This window comes from Geotrypetes seraphini, chromosome 9, assembly GCF_902459505.1.
Source record: "Geotrypetes seraphini chromosome 9, aGeoSer1.1, whole genome shotgun sequence".
NCBI classification, from domain to species: Eukaryota; Metazoa; Chordata; class Amphibia; order Gymnophiona; family Dermophiidae; genus Geotrypetes; species Geotrypetes seraphini.
This window is the reverse complement of record NC_047092.1, coordinates 77,298,971-77,315,429: the sequence shown is the minus strand read 5'-3', so window position 1 is coordinate 77,315,429 and position 16,459 is coordinate 77,298,971. Positions and strand designations below refer to the sequence as shown.

The 16,459-nt window shown below is 44.0% G+C and overlaps 1 protein-coding gene across 1 annotated transcript in view; it reads left to right on the top strand.

Moving 5' to 3' along the window:
• LEMD3 (LEM domain containing 3) overlaps nucleotides 1-16,459 on the top strand; it is a 385,365-nt gene that overhangs the window by 265,829 nt on the left and 103,077 nt on the right. The window lies entirely within an intron of this gene.

The window sequence follows — 16,459 nt, the reverse complement described above, 5'->3', positions numbered from 1 at the left end:
ATGCATTGAAAGTTTGAACTAGTGGTTAAAGAGATTTCTTCATTAAAGTCCTTATCCTCTACAATGGTTCAAGATAGAACCTATCTTCAACGGAAAATTGAAAATTTGGAAAACTTCAGTAGAAGATTGAATTTAAGAATTTTGAACTTTCCTAAATTAGTAGTTGGGACACCTACTGAAGTTTTCAAAAGATACCTAAAAAATTCCAATTGAATGTATACCACCTATAAATAAAATATATTACCTACCAAGAAAGATACAAAATTCCCGCCCTCAGGAATTAGACTTGAACAACTTGACTGGTATTCTTGAAACCACTCAGGAGGAAGTCCAATATAGAGGAACTATGATTGTATCATTAGTGTTTGAACAAGATTTAAATATGATAATGAAAACTTATTTTCATTTCTCCCAAAATGTGTTTCTGGGAGAAAAAATTTAGATTTTCCCTGATGTTACTAAATCTACTCAAGAAAGGAGGAAATTATTTTTAAGCATGAGGGAAGAAATAACAAAAATGGGAGCGACTTTCGTGTTAAGTTACCCCTGTAAATGTGTGATAAAATATGCAGGGAACAAATATGTATATTTTGTACCGGAACAACTTCGTAGTTTTCTGGATTCTCAAAAAATGATTAAACCAATTAAAAATAAATAAGAGCTGCTATATAAGATTATGCTGAGATAAATCATGTCATGCCTTTTACCTAAAAAGTTGATTACATGGTTAAGAGATCTCTTTACTATTATCTTGTCTTTTTGGAGCTATTTAGTGGTCTAAGGAAGAGTATATAATTAATTACTGGGAATATTGCACAATTTAAGAATTTTTATGTTTCTATTAAGTTTATTGTTATTCTTTATATTTGCAATATGTATATTTCATGATTTCTTGCTTATCTATTTCTCTGAATTTCTGTAACAAGAGGATTCTTGTGTTATAAATGTTAAAATAAATAAATAAATTAAAAAAGGAGGAAATTTCCATCTGAATCTCTTTTACTGGTTTTGTCAAGAAGATAGCATCAGCCATTCTGTTTTAAGTTAGAGACTGAACTATGTGGTACACCCCTGGTAACATCTGTTTACTCAAAATGAGCTCCATTTACCACTACCATTTGTTGCCTTCCACTCAACCAGTACCTAACCCATTCAGTTACATCTACTCTGCATTCCGTTTGTGTGGTATTTTATCCCTTCCCGTGAACTTGCTTGCAGAGAGAGATTACTTACAGCTTTGAGCACCTCTCCTATAGAGGTAGAGCCCCAATTCACACCTCAGTTTTTCTCTGCAAGTGAACTGTGCAGAGAGGTTCTGATCTACTCTGTGTAGCTTTTTTGCTTTTTTCTGTTTAAAGTTCATTTTTTTCTGAGTCTTCAGTGCCCTGACATCCCATTCTAGGGAATCCTCTATCTGGGAATGGATGCAGACTCGCTGTACCGGTCTGCAGCTCTGCAGGGCAAGCCTTCTGGTGGACCTGGAGGGCCAGCCAGGGCTGTGGAGTCAGTAGATAAATGTTCCGACTCCGACTCCTCAGTTTTTTGTACTTCAGACTCCGACTCCGACTCCAGGTACCTGAAATTTCCTCCGACTTCGACTCCTCGACTCCGACTCCACAGCACTGGTTAATTTTTAGATCGTTAAAATGGAATGTCAAGTTGAGAGAAATGAGCATTTTCGACACCACCTTCTTTTTGCTTTTAATCAAGGTTCTAAGGCCGCAGAAGCTGCTCGCAACATTTGTGCTGTGTATATAGTGGGTGCTATAGCTGAAAGAATCGCTCATGATTGGTATGCCAAGTTCAAAAATGGAGTCGGTAGATAAATGTTCCGACTCAGACTCCTCAGTTTTTTGTACTTCTGACTCCGACTCCGACTCCAGGTACCCGAAATTTCCTTCGACTCCTCGATTCCGACTCCACTGCCGTGGGGCAAGCCTGCTGTGTTTCTTCTGGGCTTGGAGTCCATTCCCCAGGGAGCTGGCTCGTTTTCTGAGTTTCTCAGTGACTTGTGCACAGGCTGTGGGTGCCCTGAGTAAGAACCCTTAGGGTATCGGGGCAACAGCTACGTGTTTACCCACCCCGATCATGCTCCAAGGTCCTGGGGGGGTGGAGGTCGGTCCATCCAGCTTGCAGGCTGAAGAGTCCATGGTCTGGAAGAGTCACAGGAAGTAGCAGAGGCAGAAGAGTCCTTTCCTCCTTTCAGTTGCATTGAAAAAGCTGCAGGCACCAACAGAAAACTGAGTAAAACCCAATTCATTCCTATGGGAGAATTGGGGTGGGTTAGAATATCCCAAATTTGAGGGTTCCCGGAGTTAGAGTTCAAGTCTCCCTATTCTAAAACTCTATTTCTGTGTTTTTGCACTTTAAATCTCCACAGGCTGTTTTTGGCACGATTTTCCTGGCGGCGGCCAGCTTGCATTTTAAACTATCTTTTTTCAAAAGCCTCTAACATAGTAGATGACGGCAGATAAAGACCCAAATGGTCCATCCAGTCTGCCCAACCTGATTCAATCAAATTTTTTCTTCTTAGCTATTTCTGGGCACGAATCCAAAGCTCTACCCAGTACTGTGCTTGGGTTCCAACTGCCGAAATTTCCGTTAAAACCTACTCCAGCCCATCTAAACCCTCCCAGCCATTGAAGCCCTCTCCAGCCCATCCTCCTCCAAACGGCCATATACAGACACAGACCATGCAAGTCTGCCCAGTACTGGCCTTAGTTCTATATTTAATATTATTTTCTGGTTCTAGATCCTCTGTGTTCATCCCATGCTTCTTTGAACTCAGTCACCATTTTCCTCTCCACCACCTCTCTCGGGAGCTCATTCCAGGCATCCACCACCCTCTCCGTAAAGTAGAATTTCCTAATATTGCTCTTGAATCTACCATCCCTCAACCTCAAATTATGTCCTCTGATTTTACCATTTTTCTTTTTCTGGAAAATATTTGTTCTACATTAATACCTTTCAAGTATTTGAACATCTGAATCATATCTCCCCCGTCCCTCCTTTCTTCTAGGGTATACATATTCAGGGCTTCTATTCTGGTCTCTCACTTAACTTGGATAAGTCAATGGCTCTCCCCTTTTTCTCGGCGGTACGTATTGATTGGCCTGGGGTTTTTCCACTACAATGGGCTGATACTTACCTTAAATACCTCGGTGTTTTTCTACCTATGGATTTATCATGCTTGTATGCGCTTAATGTTAAACTAAACTAAACTAAACCTTGGGTTTATATACCGCACCATCTCCACGAATGCGGAGCTCGGCACGGTTTACAGGAAGAAAGATGAGAGAGGAACTACAGTGGAGAGATTAAAGAGTTAGGTGTAAAGGGGGAAGGTGAGAGGCCTAAGAGGGGGGAAGTGTTACAGTTTTGAGAATAGCCAGGTTTTTAGGTGTTTGCGGAAGAGTTGGAGGGAGCTTGAGGTTCGGAGAGGGGAGGTGAGGTTATTCCAGATCTCAGTGATTCTAAAGGGGAGGGATGACCCAAGTTTGCCTACATGGGAAATACCTTTTATGGAAGGGAAGGATAGTTTAAAAATTTGGGAGGATCTGGAGGAAGTAGGGGTTGGGGAGTTCCAGGATAGAGGGATAACGGCAGGAAGGATGCCATGTAGGATCTTGTAGGCCAGACACGCACATTTGAAGTGGATCCTGGGGATTACTGGGAGCCAATGGAGCTTAGACAGGAGTGGTGAGACGTGATCAAATTTGCTTTTCGCAAAAACAAGCTTAGCTGCGGCATTCTGAATCCGCTGAAGTCTGTGGAGGCTTTTCTTGGTTAGGCTGAGGTAGATAGAATTGCAATAATCCAATCTGGAGAGGATGATGGATTGTACTAGGACTGCAAAATGTTTTTGGTGAAAATAGGGTCTGACTTTCCTTAGCATGTGAAGGCTGAAGAAGCATTTCTTCACCAGGGATTGGAGATGTTCGTTGAAGGATAGAATGTTGAACCTTTATTGCGTGATTTATCTACTAAGTTGCGTCTTTGGCAGGGATATCCACTCTCCCTTATGGATCATGTTAGTTTGTATAATATGATGGTAGTGCCTTGGCTTTATGTTTTTCAGGTGTTACCTCTTTATTTGACTCATAGTGATGAGATGCGCCTTATTTGTCTGGAGCAATGTTTTCTCTGGTCTGGTAAGCGAGCACGCCTTTCTTATCGGAGAGTGGCTTTACCGAGGTATAGGGGAGGTTTAGGCTTATTGAATCTTCGTTATTTGACTGTCGGTTGTGGTATGCGTCATATTAATTTGTTTCTTGGCACCACTTACTAACACTCCCTTGGAACTTTCTTGTTTTCAGACTCTACATTTTACTGCGTCTGAGGACTCTTGCACTGTTTTACATGGTTCTTTGAAGCGGGTTTGGCATTGGGTATGCCGCTTTCAAGTTTCTCCTTTCTTACCTATACATCTCAATCCTTCCTTTCTTCCTGGTATGGATACTGCTGCTTTTGTGTCAGATGATGGGACCATTAAATCCTTTACCCAATTACAAAATGAATTTGGCTTACCTTCTACTGATGGGTTTGCATATTTCCAAATTCGGCATTACCTTCAATCTCTGCCTTTGGGAGATCTGGCTGCAGTTTGGCATGAATTGTGTCTACGGCCTATACTATTGGAGCCCAGCAATTGGTCCCTCTTAAGTTCCATCACTGTCATTTGAAGGATGAGTCCTCTTTGCTTGATCATTATAAGCTTCGGGATGCTTGGGCCCGAGATGAACAAATTTTGTTACCTGAAGATGTGGTCTCAATAGCTATCAAGAAATTGTATGTTTATCGGAAATACATGACCTTTTGGGAGAAACATTACAAATTGGTGTTGGGTCTCTATATTTCTCCTAAGAGAACGTATTTGACTCGTTTTCGGGCATCTGCTCAGTGTCCTTGTTCCTGCCCAGAGGCAAGTTTGGGCCATATGTTGTGATCTTGTCCTTTGGTTGAGGTTTTTTGGGACTGTATCTTCACTTTTATTGAATATATTTTGAAGATAAAATTACGTCATTCTCCTTTGTTTCTTTTTGGTATTCTTCCCAGTTACTATCCCCGGCAGCGGGGTACTTCCACTTTTCTTAAATGGACAATGGCGATTGCGTTGAAGTATATTCTTCTAAAGTGGTTGGATGCAGAAGCTCCTGATATCTCCTTGTGGAGGACTAGAGTGATTTCTTTTTTGAAGTGGGAACGCAGAGACATTGTGGAGATTTCCTCCCCTCGGGGGTGTTTCTTTCAAAAGGCATGGGAGCCTTTTTGGAATACCATGACTCCTCTGGTGCGGAGTCGTCTTTTGAATTTTTGATGCTTGAGTTTGTTAACTTCCATTTTGTTAGTCCTTTGTTTTGCTGTTTAGAGAAAGACATTGGTTGGGAGGGAGGGGGATGAGTTTGGGGGAATGGGGGAAGGGGGGATTCGTTGTTTCATCTTGTAAAACTTGGAAGTGTATGCACTGTCTTTGTTTTCTTGTATTTAATAAAAATGATTTGAACATAAATAAGAATGTCTTTAGGTTAGATTTGAATCAATCTAGCACTGATTCTTCCCAGAGATTGGTTGGCATAGATTTCCATAGTTGGGGGGGCAGTTACTGAGAAGATCGAAGAGTGCGTATTGTCATATATTATTTGCTAGACTTTTAGAGTAGTGAATGTAATCACATATTCATATTGCACCTCATAACCTTAATGTGTTAAATATCTGTCTTCACAATCCTCAGCAGGGTCACCAGGCACTCAAAATATCTTTCACAGTGCTTGGCTTTAAGCTCCAAATCGTCATCAGATCGTCTCCCTTAAATTTGCATTTTTCTTTTCTAGCATCTGGTAGCAAGCACTTGCGAGCCTTGCTCTCCTCCAGTCCATCCGAGGGCTGCAAAAGGACCGATCCCTAGCGCGATCCGGCTTCTCTTCAGCCCACTGCGGGCCGCCAAAAGTTTTTCTTCTTCAGCAACTCCAAGGCAGAGGAAGGAGGAAGCTTCCTCCATCTTGTTCCTCCTTCCTCCGCCCGACGCCACTCGAGCAGGAGGGATCGGCCCTGCTTCTGCTCTTCACTTGTACTCTGCCTTCCACAGCCCACACAAGAGCTGCCGAAGTCCATGCAAGACAGTTACAAGCACGTTCAGGCTCCTTTCTGCCTCACCTCACCGCCCTCCCCCCTCCTTGGCTTATCGAGGTCCACTGAGGGCCTCCAGACTCACAGCTCCCCTTGTGGCGTCGGATTCTGCCCGTTGCCAAAGTTTATCATTGATTATATTCCTGCTTCTGTGCCATATTTTATTATTGTCTATGCTCTTGTTTAGATGCCAAATTTTATTCTGTCTTTGCTTAGTTCAGCACCAAACTGTATTTCTGCCAAAGGTTTTACCAGTCTCTCACTTTTCGGCTGCCCTGCTCCCCCCAGCACATCCTTGGGCTACACACAAACCTAACTGCGCAATCTCCCCTGTTATCCATTTACTGCCCCAAGTCTCTCTGTTCTAGGCTCCATACGGAAAGTGCTTAGCTGCCTAATTGCTTTCACCGATAAAGCTCCCCCTTTGACCTACCCCTTAAAAAAAAAAACCTATCTTCCCTACTCTTGGCCCTGCCCTCAGCCAGCCTAATTTAAGTTCCCCTGCTCCTTCCTCAACTAACTCTAATCCCCCCCTGCTGCAGACTCTCACACACCAACCACCCTTTCCTAACCCCGCCATGAATCCATCCTTCTGGCTCCTTCTCCTCCTACTCTGCTCACCTCTCTATACTTCCCTTTGTCTGAAACCTCCCTTTCCCAACCTACTCGACCCCGCTAACACCAACAACATCTGCCCTGGACTTAGAATCCCCACACTGATACGCACCAGAAATCCCCCTTCCAAGAAAAACCCCCAAAAAGTCAACCAAGATTCTCTAAAGCCCCTGCCCCCGGCCAATCTTCCCAACACTGCCTCAGACTCTCTCACCCCAGTCCCGACACTTTATTGCAATGCCAGATCCGCGTGCAATAAGACCCAAATCTTGAAGGACCTTCTAGACGAGCTCGACCCTGGATTCCTGTGCATCACGGAATCATGGATCGCCAAAGACGATCTATTCACTCAAAACAAACTCCTCCCCCACGGTTACCAAGGCCTCTTCTCCCCCAGACCCAATTGAAAAGGAAGTGGTCTGGCACTCCTCTATAAATCTTTCTTTGACGTCCAGCTCCTCGAGACGGGCACTCACGTTTCTCTAGAATATTTGCTTGCCTCAGTCAATGATGAACTCCGCACCCACCCATTGGGCATCCTGTTACTATACCGCCCACCTACCCCTTGGACCAATTCCTCCAGTCTTGTCTTGGAGGCCATAACAAACGCCTTCCTTAAATTTCAAAGACTTCTGATCGTTGGTGATATCAATCTCCACCTTGACGACACCAACAGCAAGGACACGACTGAATTCAACAACTTCCTTACCTCTCTAGGTTTTCCCTCACCCACCCCATCTCCAACCCACGAAAAAGGGCACACACTAGACTTCACCACTTTCCTCGATCTTACCGCCTTTAAAACTTCAACCGACGACACTCGCTGGGAACAAGTCCCTTGGTCTGACCACTTCTTAGGGACTACCTGCCTCCCCATTTTCATGTCACATCTTGAATCCCCACCCCACTCCTCTCATTCCATAACCTTCCGCAAAAAAACCTCGAGCAATCTATTCTGGCCCAAATTCCTTCAACCCTAGACCTACAGACTCCGAAACTCATTGGCGCAACTGGACCTCCCTCTCCGAGTCCACCTACCACTCCCTTGCTCCAATATCCACTAAAACCATCTCCTACCCCCGAAAGGCCCCCTGGTACTTACCTCTTCACAGAGAACTGAAACAGAAATGTCGCGCTTTGGAGCGCAAATGGAAAAAAATCTAAATCCCCCTCTGATAGACAGACCTGGAGGGTCAATATTAAACTTTACAATTCAACACTAAAAAAAGCCAGGAAGAACTTCTTCGGAGACAAGATCTCTAGATCCAACAACCAGATCAGTGCGCTGTTTAACATCTGGCGCTCCCTAACTACAAAAAAAGACCCATCCTTGCTCTCACCGTCTCTATCAGCCGATGCCTTTGCAAACTTCTTTAATGAAAAAGTTACCAACCTAAGATGCTCCTTCCCACCCACAGTCTCCTACAACTCCCTGGCCTCTACTGACCTCAACCCTACCTTACCTGTCTCCACCCCCATTCCAGCCGACAGATCCTGGACCGTCTTCGTGCTTGTTTCCGAATCGCAAGTCTCCAAACTCTGCCTCAAACTAAAAACTTGCAAGTGCACCTTGGATCCTTTCCCCGCCTATCTATTCGAGAATATCTCTACACAAGCCATCGCTTCCCTCACCGAACTTATAAACTCTGCCCTAACATCGGGCCTTTTCTCCTCCGACATGGGACATATTTCATTGACCCCTCTACTGAAAAAGGCCGACCTTGACCCCTCCATACCATCAAATTACCGTCCTATAGCAAATATCCCTCTCCTAACCAAGTTATTAGAATCCATCATATCCTCTCAACTCTCATCCTACCTAGAAAGATTCTCTATTCTCCTACCCCACCAATTCGGCTTCAGACCCATCTTCAGCACCGAATCCCTTTTGGCCTCACTAATCTCTAAGGTGCAACAACTCCATTCTTGCAACAAATTCGCTGTTCTCCTACAATTCGACCTCTCCGCAGCATTCGACGTCATCCATCACGATATCCTAATCTTCCAACTCTCCGAAATAGGCATAAGTTCCACAGTCCTAAATTGATTCTCGAAATTCCTACGCTGTCGCTCCTACACCGTTAACATAAACGGTACCTCATCCCCCCTGGAAGCCGAAATGTGGAGTCCCGCAAGGCTCACCCCTCTCTCCTATCCTTTTCAACATCTACATGTCCTCTCTGAAACTCCTTCTTCTATCCCCCCTAGAAACTCTCTACACCTACGCTGATAACATCCTCATCCTCCTCGAGACCGACTCGAACCTCTCGAACCTCGCTGAGAACATATCCACATGTATAACGAATCTTCAATCCTGGGCCCAATCTGTACAAATGAAACTGAATGAGTCCAAAACAAAACTACTTTGGCTCGGCCCAACATTAGATCATCTAGCCACCTCCATCCCACTACCTTCCGGCCCCACTCTTCAGCTTGAGTTTTCAAGCAAAGTCCTAGGCATCGTCATAGACTCCTCTCTCTCCTTCAATGATCACCTCAACTCCTTGATAAAAAAAATGCTTCTTTAGCCTTCATATGTTGAGGAAAGTGAGATCCTGCTTTCATCATTCTCACTTCGCCGTCCTCGTTCAATCATCTCTAGACTGGACTACTGCAATTCCATCTATATAAGCCTAACTAAGAAAAACCTCCATAGACTTCAGCTAATTCAGAACGCCGCGGCTAAGCTTATTTTCGCAAAAGGCAAGTTCGATCACATCTCCCCACTCCTCTCCAAGCTTCACTGGCTCCCAGTATACTCCAGAGTCCTCTTTAAATGTGCCTGCTTAGCCTTCAAGATCCTACATGGCGTCCTTCCTCCCATTATCCCACTCTTTTGGAATTCAGCAAACCCACACTCCACCAGACCCTCCCAAAAACTGAAACTATCATTCCCCTCTATAAAAGGTATATCCCGCGCAGGAAAACTTGGAACATCCCTCCCCTTCAGAATCACAGAACTCTGGAACAACCTCTCATCCCCGCTCAGAAATTCAAGCTCCTTCCAATCCTTCCGCAAACACTTGAAAACTTGGCTCTTTCAAAAATCTAATCACCTCCTACTCTCTAGTATCCTGTCCCTCTCCATCTTCTTAGTCCCCTCTCCTATATCCTTTCATTGTAGTTCCTTTCCTCTTAACTCTGTAAACCGTGCTGAGCTCTGCGCTTGCGAAGATGGCGCGGTATACAAACCTAAGGTTTAGTTTAGTTCTTTTTATTTTAACTTATTTGATTAAATATGTACTAAAAGTACTTAGCTGTGTGGTGGTACTTCATATGTGGGTAGAATCACCACATGTTTCACCCATATAACTTTAAAGGGTTTTATCAAGGCTACCACTCTCTATAAATTAAACGGAGAAAACACTTAGTCCCTGCAATTTACAGCTAGTCATACATACACATAAATATCCTTACTATCTTTCAGTAAAACCTCTCGAACCTCCCTTTCTTACCTATCTGGCTTTAGCCACTCTGACCCGACCACAGCGCCTTCATAGAGGTTTGAAAGAATTGTCACGGGTGAGTCATATTATTTGACATAGTGACGGTATTATTAATAAATGCTGATTATTTGATCAGAGAGATCTTGAGGGGGCATATGGGATAAGATTGGGTTTTGATTGTGAGGATTAAAAAATTTTTTTTTTTAAATATCTTTATTAAATTTTCACAAAATAACACAGCCAAAAGCAACACAGCAAACTAAAGCAAACAAAATAAACAGCATATCCACTCCTAAATCAACAAGAAAAGCATACAGAGCCTCCCCTTCCCCCACCCAAAACCCCAAGAGATCTACTTCATAAATCAAAACTAGGTAGAGTGTTGTCTCCATCGTAGTTACGGGTCCCAAACCTTATCATAAGCTAAGAGTGTATTATGCTTTATAGCAGTAAGGTGGGACATCAATTGCAGATAATCCAAATGAGAGTAAACTGTCTGAAGAGGGGGGCACCCTGTGAGTACGCCAGCACTGTGCCAAAGCAAGTCTGGTGGCTGTAAAAGCAAAGGCTGCCTATTTTATATGTTGTTCTATGTGAGATTGGTAGCCAGTGTGCATTGATCAGAAGGGGTGTTACATGGTCAAACTTTTTCGCTTTTGTTAGAAGTTTGATCGCTGTATTTTGGATTATTTGTAGTCGTCTGAGTTCTTTTTGTGTTATTCCCTTATATAACATATTGCAATAGTCTAGTCTGGCGATGACTAGTGAATGTATTAAATTGTGTAGAAATGATGGTTTTAAGAGATTTGTTAAGGAACGAATCATACATAATCTATGGAAACATTTATGTACTACAGAGCTGATTTGTTGATGGTAAATTAATTTGTCATCAAACGTAATGCCTAAGAGTTTTATGATGGTTACAGTTTGAAGAGGAGTGGATCTAAGATAGATGATTACTGACAAAGAATGACCTTCTTTGCAGGGGAAGAGCATTGTTTTAGTTTTTTATATATTAAGTTCTAACATGTTGTTATCATTTAGCCATTGATTTTTTTTTTATTTTTTATTTTTAATTGATATCTGAAATGTCATTTGGATTGTCGGGATCAGTTGGATGGATTAGTTGTATATCATCAGTGTACATGAACATTATAAAGCAAATTGAATGCCCTAGTGTTAGAAGAGGTGCCAAGAAGATGCTATATAGGAGCAGAGAGAGAATTGAACCTGTGGTATACCGTATTTGTGTGTGAAAGTACTTGAGGAGACCTTTTCTATGATGACTTTTGAAGTGCGGTCTGAGAAGTAAGAAGAAAACCATTCGAGAGATAGATTGGTAATTCTGATTGGTTTTAGTCGTCGTAGTAGAAGGTGGTGATCAATGGTATCGAATGCGGCTGAGAGGTCTAATGATATGAGTAGTACAGATTTCCGATGATCTAAGTAGTATAGAATTGAGGTTGTTAGCTCAATTAGTGAGTGTTCATTAGAATGATTTGATCTGAAGCCTGTTTGGTTTGGGTGAAGAACTTTGGGTTTTTTTCTACAAATTCAGATTATTTTTTCCATATTTTTGCTAGGAAAGGGAGATTTGCTATTGGACAATAATTTGAACTATCATTTGATTTTGCATTGTAGTCTTTAATCTTGGGGTGAATTGTTGCTTCTTTCCAAGCTTTAGGCAATATCCCTGATGATAGGCTAGTGCAGATCATGTGGTGAATGATTGTTCCAAAAATTGAATAATATCATTTTAGGATAAAGGAAGAAATTGGGTCTGTTCAGGATGGTTCACGGAAGTTTCGCCCCCCACATTTCGCCCCCAGCAATTCGCCCCTCACATTTCGCCCCCGCACATTTCGCCCCCCGGATGTTTCGCCCCCACACATTTCGCCCCCACACATTTCGCCCCCCGGATGTTTCGCCCTTACACATTTCGCCCCCACACATTTCGCCCCCACATTTCGCCCCCCCACATTTCGCCCCCACATTTCGCCCCCACACATTTCGCCCCCGTCTCGGAGCGCAAATCCTTACCTCGGAGCGCAAATCAGTCCAGCTACTGTTGTGAGCGCGAGAGAAGCCAAGGGGGATCGAGGCTTCTGGAGAGATGCAATCAACTGCAGCATTAGACAGCTGTATTAGAGAAGGGTGGGATGTGTGTGCTGAACACGGCTACTTTCCCCTCCCCCCATACACGCCAGTGATTATCCAAGCAGGAGCACCTGGCCAAAGCGAGACAGCGTCCCGCGAGAGCTGTGCGCGAGCGAAGCCTAGGGGGGGTAGGTCAGTCCAGCTACTGTTGTGAGCGCGAGAGAAGCCAAGGGGGGGTAGGGAGTCGAAGTCTGGGGATGAAGGGGGATCGCGCACTTGGGCCAGAGCGAGACAGCGGAAAGGGAACATGAGCTGTGCGCGAGCGAAGCCAAGGGGGGGTAGGTCAGTCCAGCTACTGTTGTGAGCGCGAGAGAAGCCAAGGGGGGGTAGGGAGTCGAAGTCTGGGGATGAAGGGGGATCGGGGCTTGGGCCGAAAGGGAACATGAGCTGTGCGCGAGCGAAGCCAAGGGGGGGTAGGTCAGTCCAGCTACTGTTGTGAGCGCGAGAGAAGCCAAGGGGGGGTAGGGAGTCGAAGTTTGGGGATGAAGGGGGATCGGGGCTTGGGCCAGAGCTCCGTGCTATGTGTGTCATGCACACATGGAACGTTAAACATTGTGTGGCAAGCATGGCATGAGGGATTGTAGCAAGGCAGGAAACTAACTGCAACAACTCCAAATCTAGCCTCAAAACCTTTCTCTTTAAAGATCTATACCTAGGTTTAATTACTCATGAGACTCAGGCAATGGCCACATATCAGACATTCCATTTCTCCCTCTTCTTTTCCCCATGCCCCTTTCTTTTTATGCAATGTGTCCCAACCATTTTCCCCTTTTAGCGTGTTTTGTCTTTAATACCATGCAGTCTGTCTTTTTACTACCCCATTTTTACTTATATTTTAAATTTTGTACAATGTAAACCTCTTTGGTAATTAACGCAGTATATCAAAGCTAAATAAACTTGAAATTTGTATACATTTTGGCTTCTTTTATGCACCATGAAGAATATGCGCTCCCTGTGAAGAGTGCACACCATTTGCAGAGAGCATATATTGGGCATGACCTGGATTGGCCACTGTTGGAAACAAGAGGCTGGGCTAAAACAGGATTTTTCTGAATTTGAGAGGACCAAAATACATAATTAACTTTTTTTGCTTCATTTTATCATGTTAAAATGGTGATTTGTTTCAAAAATCGAAAATTTGGTGGAGATGTCTCCTTTATCCCCAGAGCGAAGTCATTGATTTCTGTGATGTTTATGATTTAATTTTTTTTATTTTTTACTGTGCTAAACAAAACAGTCAAATAACATTCAAATAACAAGTAAAATGAAATACAGTGATAAAGTGAACAAAAACTAACCTGTCAAATGAAATAACAGTCCAAACACAACACAGTCAAATAACAAGTAAAATGAAGTGATAAAGTGAACAAAAACTAACATGTCAAATGAAATAACAGTCCAAACACAACACAGTCAAATAACAAGTAAAATGAAATACAGTGAACGTCAATCAAAATTCAAAATTGTATGCTATTCCTCTGAGATAGTCGATCAAATTTCGATTGTCCAAGTCCTCCACAATACGCCGAATTCTTGCAGAAATAGCCGCGTATTTCTTGTTTCGCGCATTGACAGGATTGCCTGCTATAATCTGCGTGATTTCAAAATTGTGAAGGCCTTGCTGTCTTTTCAAGCAGTTGATGAAGCGGTATATATTGGGGAAAAGTGAGCCGCAGGTTTCTTGAAAGCTGCGATGCCAGCCCTCGACGTCATTGTTCGTCCGATGTTGGCCTTTCAACGTTCGTTGATGAACATTCCAAAACACAACTGGAAACAATGGATTCTGGCGTCCTCTTCGGTTCATTCGACCAATGTAGGTGTCCTCGAAATAGTTGGCAATGGGTAGTGCTTCTTCTGGAAATTTGGGATCTTCCAGCAGCTCTTCAAATGATTGCACAACAATGGCCGGAGGCAGAAAAGCAAGAGGTATCATGCGGATCCACTGGGCAAATTCGTGGTCATTTTGGTAGCGCACTTTCAATCCTTCATTCTGAACTCTTCGCCATATTGACTGCGACAAGTGGAAGAAGCAGCCTGTTTTCTCCATGTTAGGAAACTCGATTTCAAACGCTTGAATTGCAGCTTGTTCAAAATCGGTCATCAACTGCTGCGGTTGGAGACCTGGCTGCATATTCTTAAGCTGCTGCAGCATCTGTCGATAGGTTGTTCGGGTCTTGTTCGGCAACAGCGCGTACAATGCTGGAATGATGACACCACCGTGAACTGCATGAATCGTATAAAGCTGCTCGAACAAAGCTGGTGCAGTAGAAAACGTGCCATCAGCGAACCATTCACTGCTCTGTGCCAACGAGTGGAGATTATCCCTCGTTCCAAATATCAATATTCGGCTGGTTCCAGTCCCTGAATAAAAATAAAAATAATTTAGGCATAAATTTAGGCGGTGGATGGAGGAAACCCCTCAGTTGGGACGGGACATACATGGGCTTTTCAAAGTCCAAAAAAGGGTCAGAAATAGTCAGGGGTGCAGAAAAAACACCATTTTTCGACGAGCTCTATTCGCTGGCATCAAAAAATTCCGAAAGACAAAAAAAATATTTTTTCTTCATTTTTTTGAGCTATTACGTTAATGGAATGTTTCACAAATTCTACTAAAATTCTACCAAAAATTGTACCAAGTAATTTAGTAAAATTAAATGTGGAAGATTATATAGCAACAATAATTCAAGATAACGCTTAAAACGGCTTAGAAGACTCAGACATACTTGTTTGACCAATTCTAATAAATTAAGAAATTTTGGGCCATTTTATGTGCCACAAAGTGATATAAAATGCGAGCAAATAACGCCTACATGTACGAGTACATAATGCTAATAGCTTGAAAAGAAAAGTTTACCCGAGTCCCACAAAAGAAATTGCTGTTGGACGCCATTGATAATGATCTCCTGAAATTCTGGCGGGATGACGAGTTGATCAATGGTTTGAGGCAGCCGCGGCATACCCTCGACTTGTCTTGACGATCGAATTGATCTCTTTAGCGAATCTTTTCTAGGCAGAAGCGCTCCAACGTTTGCATGGCTGCCTGAAATGACCTCACTAAGAATCTGCTGTGGCGTCTCCTGTGTCGACCTTGCCCTGGAAGTAACTTCATTGATTAATCGAACTACTTCAGGCCTTGCTGCCTGTGCTGCATGATTATGTATATTTACGATTTTCACAACTTCGCCATCAATTCCTTCAGTCCAAACGCATCCTTTACACCTTGACCGCTTTTCGCATACCCAAATAGCATGTCTGTCATCTGCTGTTCGTTTAGAGAATACATAAATATGATTTTCGTAAACTAGCTTCTTCTTGCCACGCTTTGAAAGAACTGATTCCATAACTAAATAAATCACTACACAGATCAGTTAATCAGGAAATCGAAAGGACTAAATGACCAAGAGGCAAGAACATGTCATATTTATAGAAGCTCTGGTGAATTTTGCAAAGTCATTGGCGCCAGATTGGCCGAATTTAGCACTGGCGACTATACATACATTTCGCCCACGCACCTTTCGCCCCTGAGCGTTTTCCCCTACTTCAGGCCTTGCTGCACTTATCAGCGCGCTCCAGCGGGATAAGCTCATGTTCCCTTTCGGCGGACCTGCGGCTCGTCGGAGGCGCGCGGCGTACGCTCGCGGGACGCTGTCTCGCTCTGGCCCAAGCCCCGATCCCCCTTCATCCCCAGGCTTCGACTCCCTACCCCCCCTTGGCTTCGCTCGCGCACAGCTCATGTTCCCTTTCGGCCCAAGCCCCGATCCCCCTTCATCCCTTTCCGCTGTCTCGCTCTGGCCTTGGGCCCGATCCCCCTTCATCCCCAGGCTTCGACTCCCTACCCCCCCTTGGCTTCGCTCGCGCACAGCTCATGTTCCCTTTCGGCCCAAGCCCCGATCCCCCTTCATCCCCAGGCTTCGACTCCCTACCCCCCCTTGGCTTCGCTCGCGCACAGCTCATGTTCCCTTTCGGCCCAAGCCCCGATCCCCCTTCATCCCCAGGCTTCGACTCCCTACCCCCCCTTGGCTTCGCTCGCGCACAGCTCATGTTCCCTTTCGGCCCAAGCCCCGATCCCCCTTCATCCCCAGGCTTCGACTCCCTACCCCCCCTTGGCTTCGCTC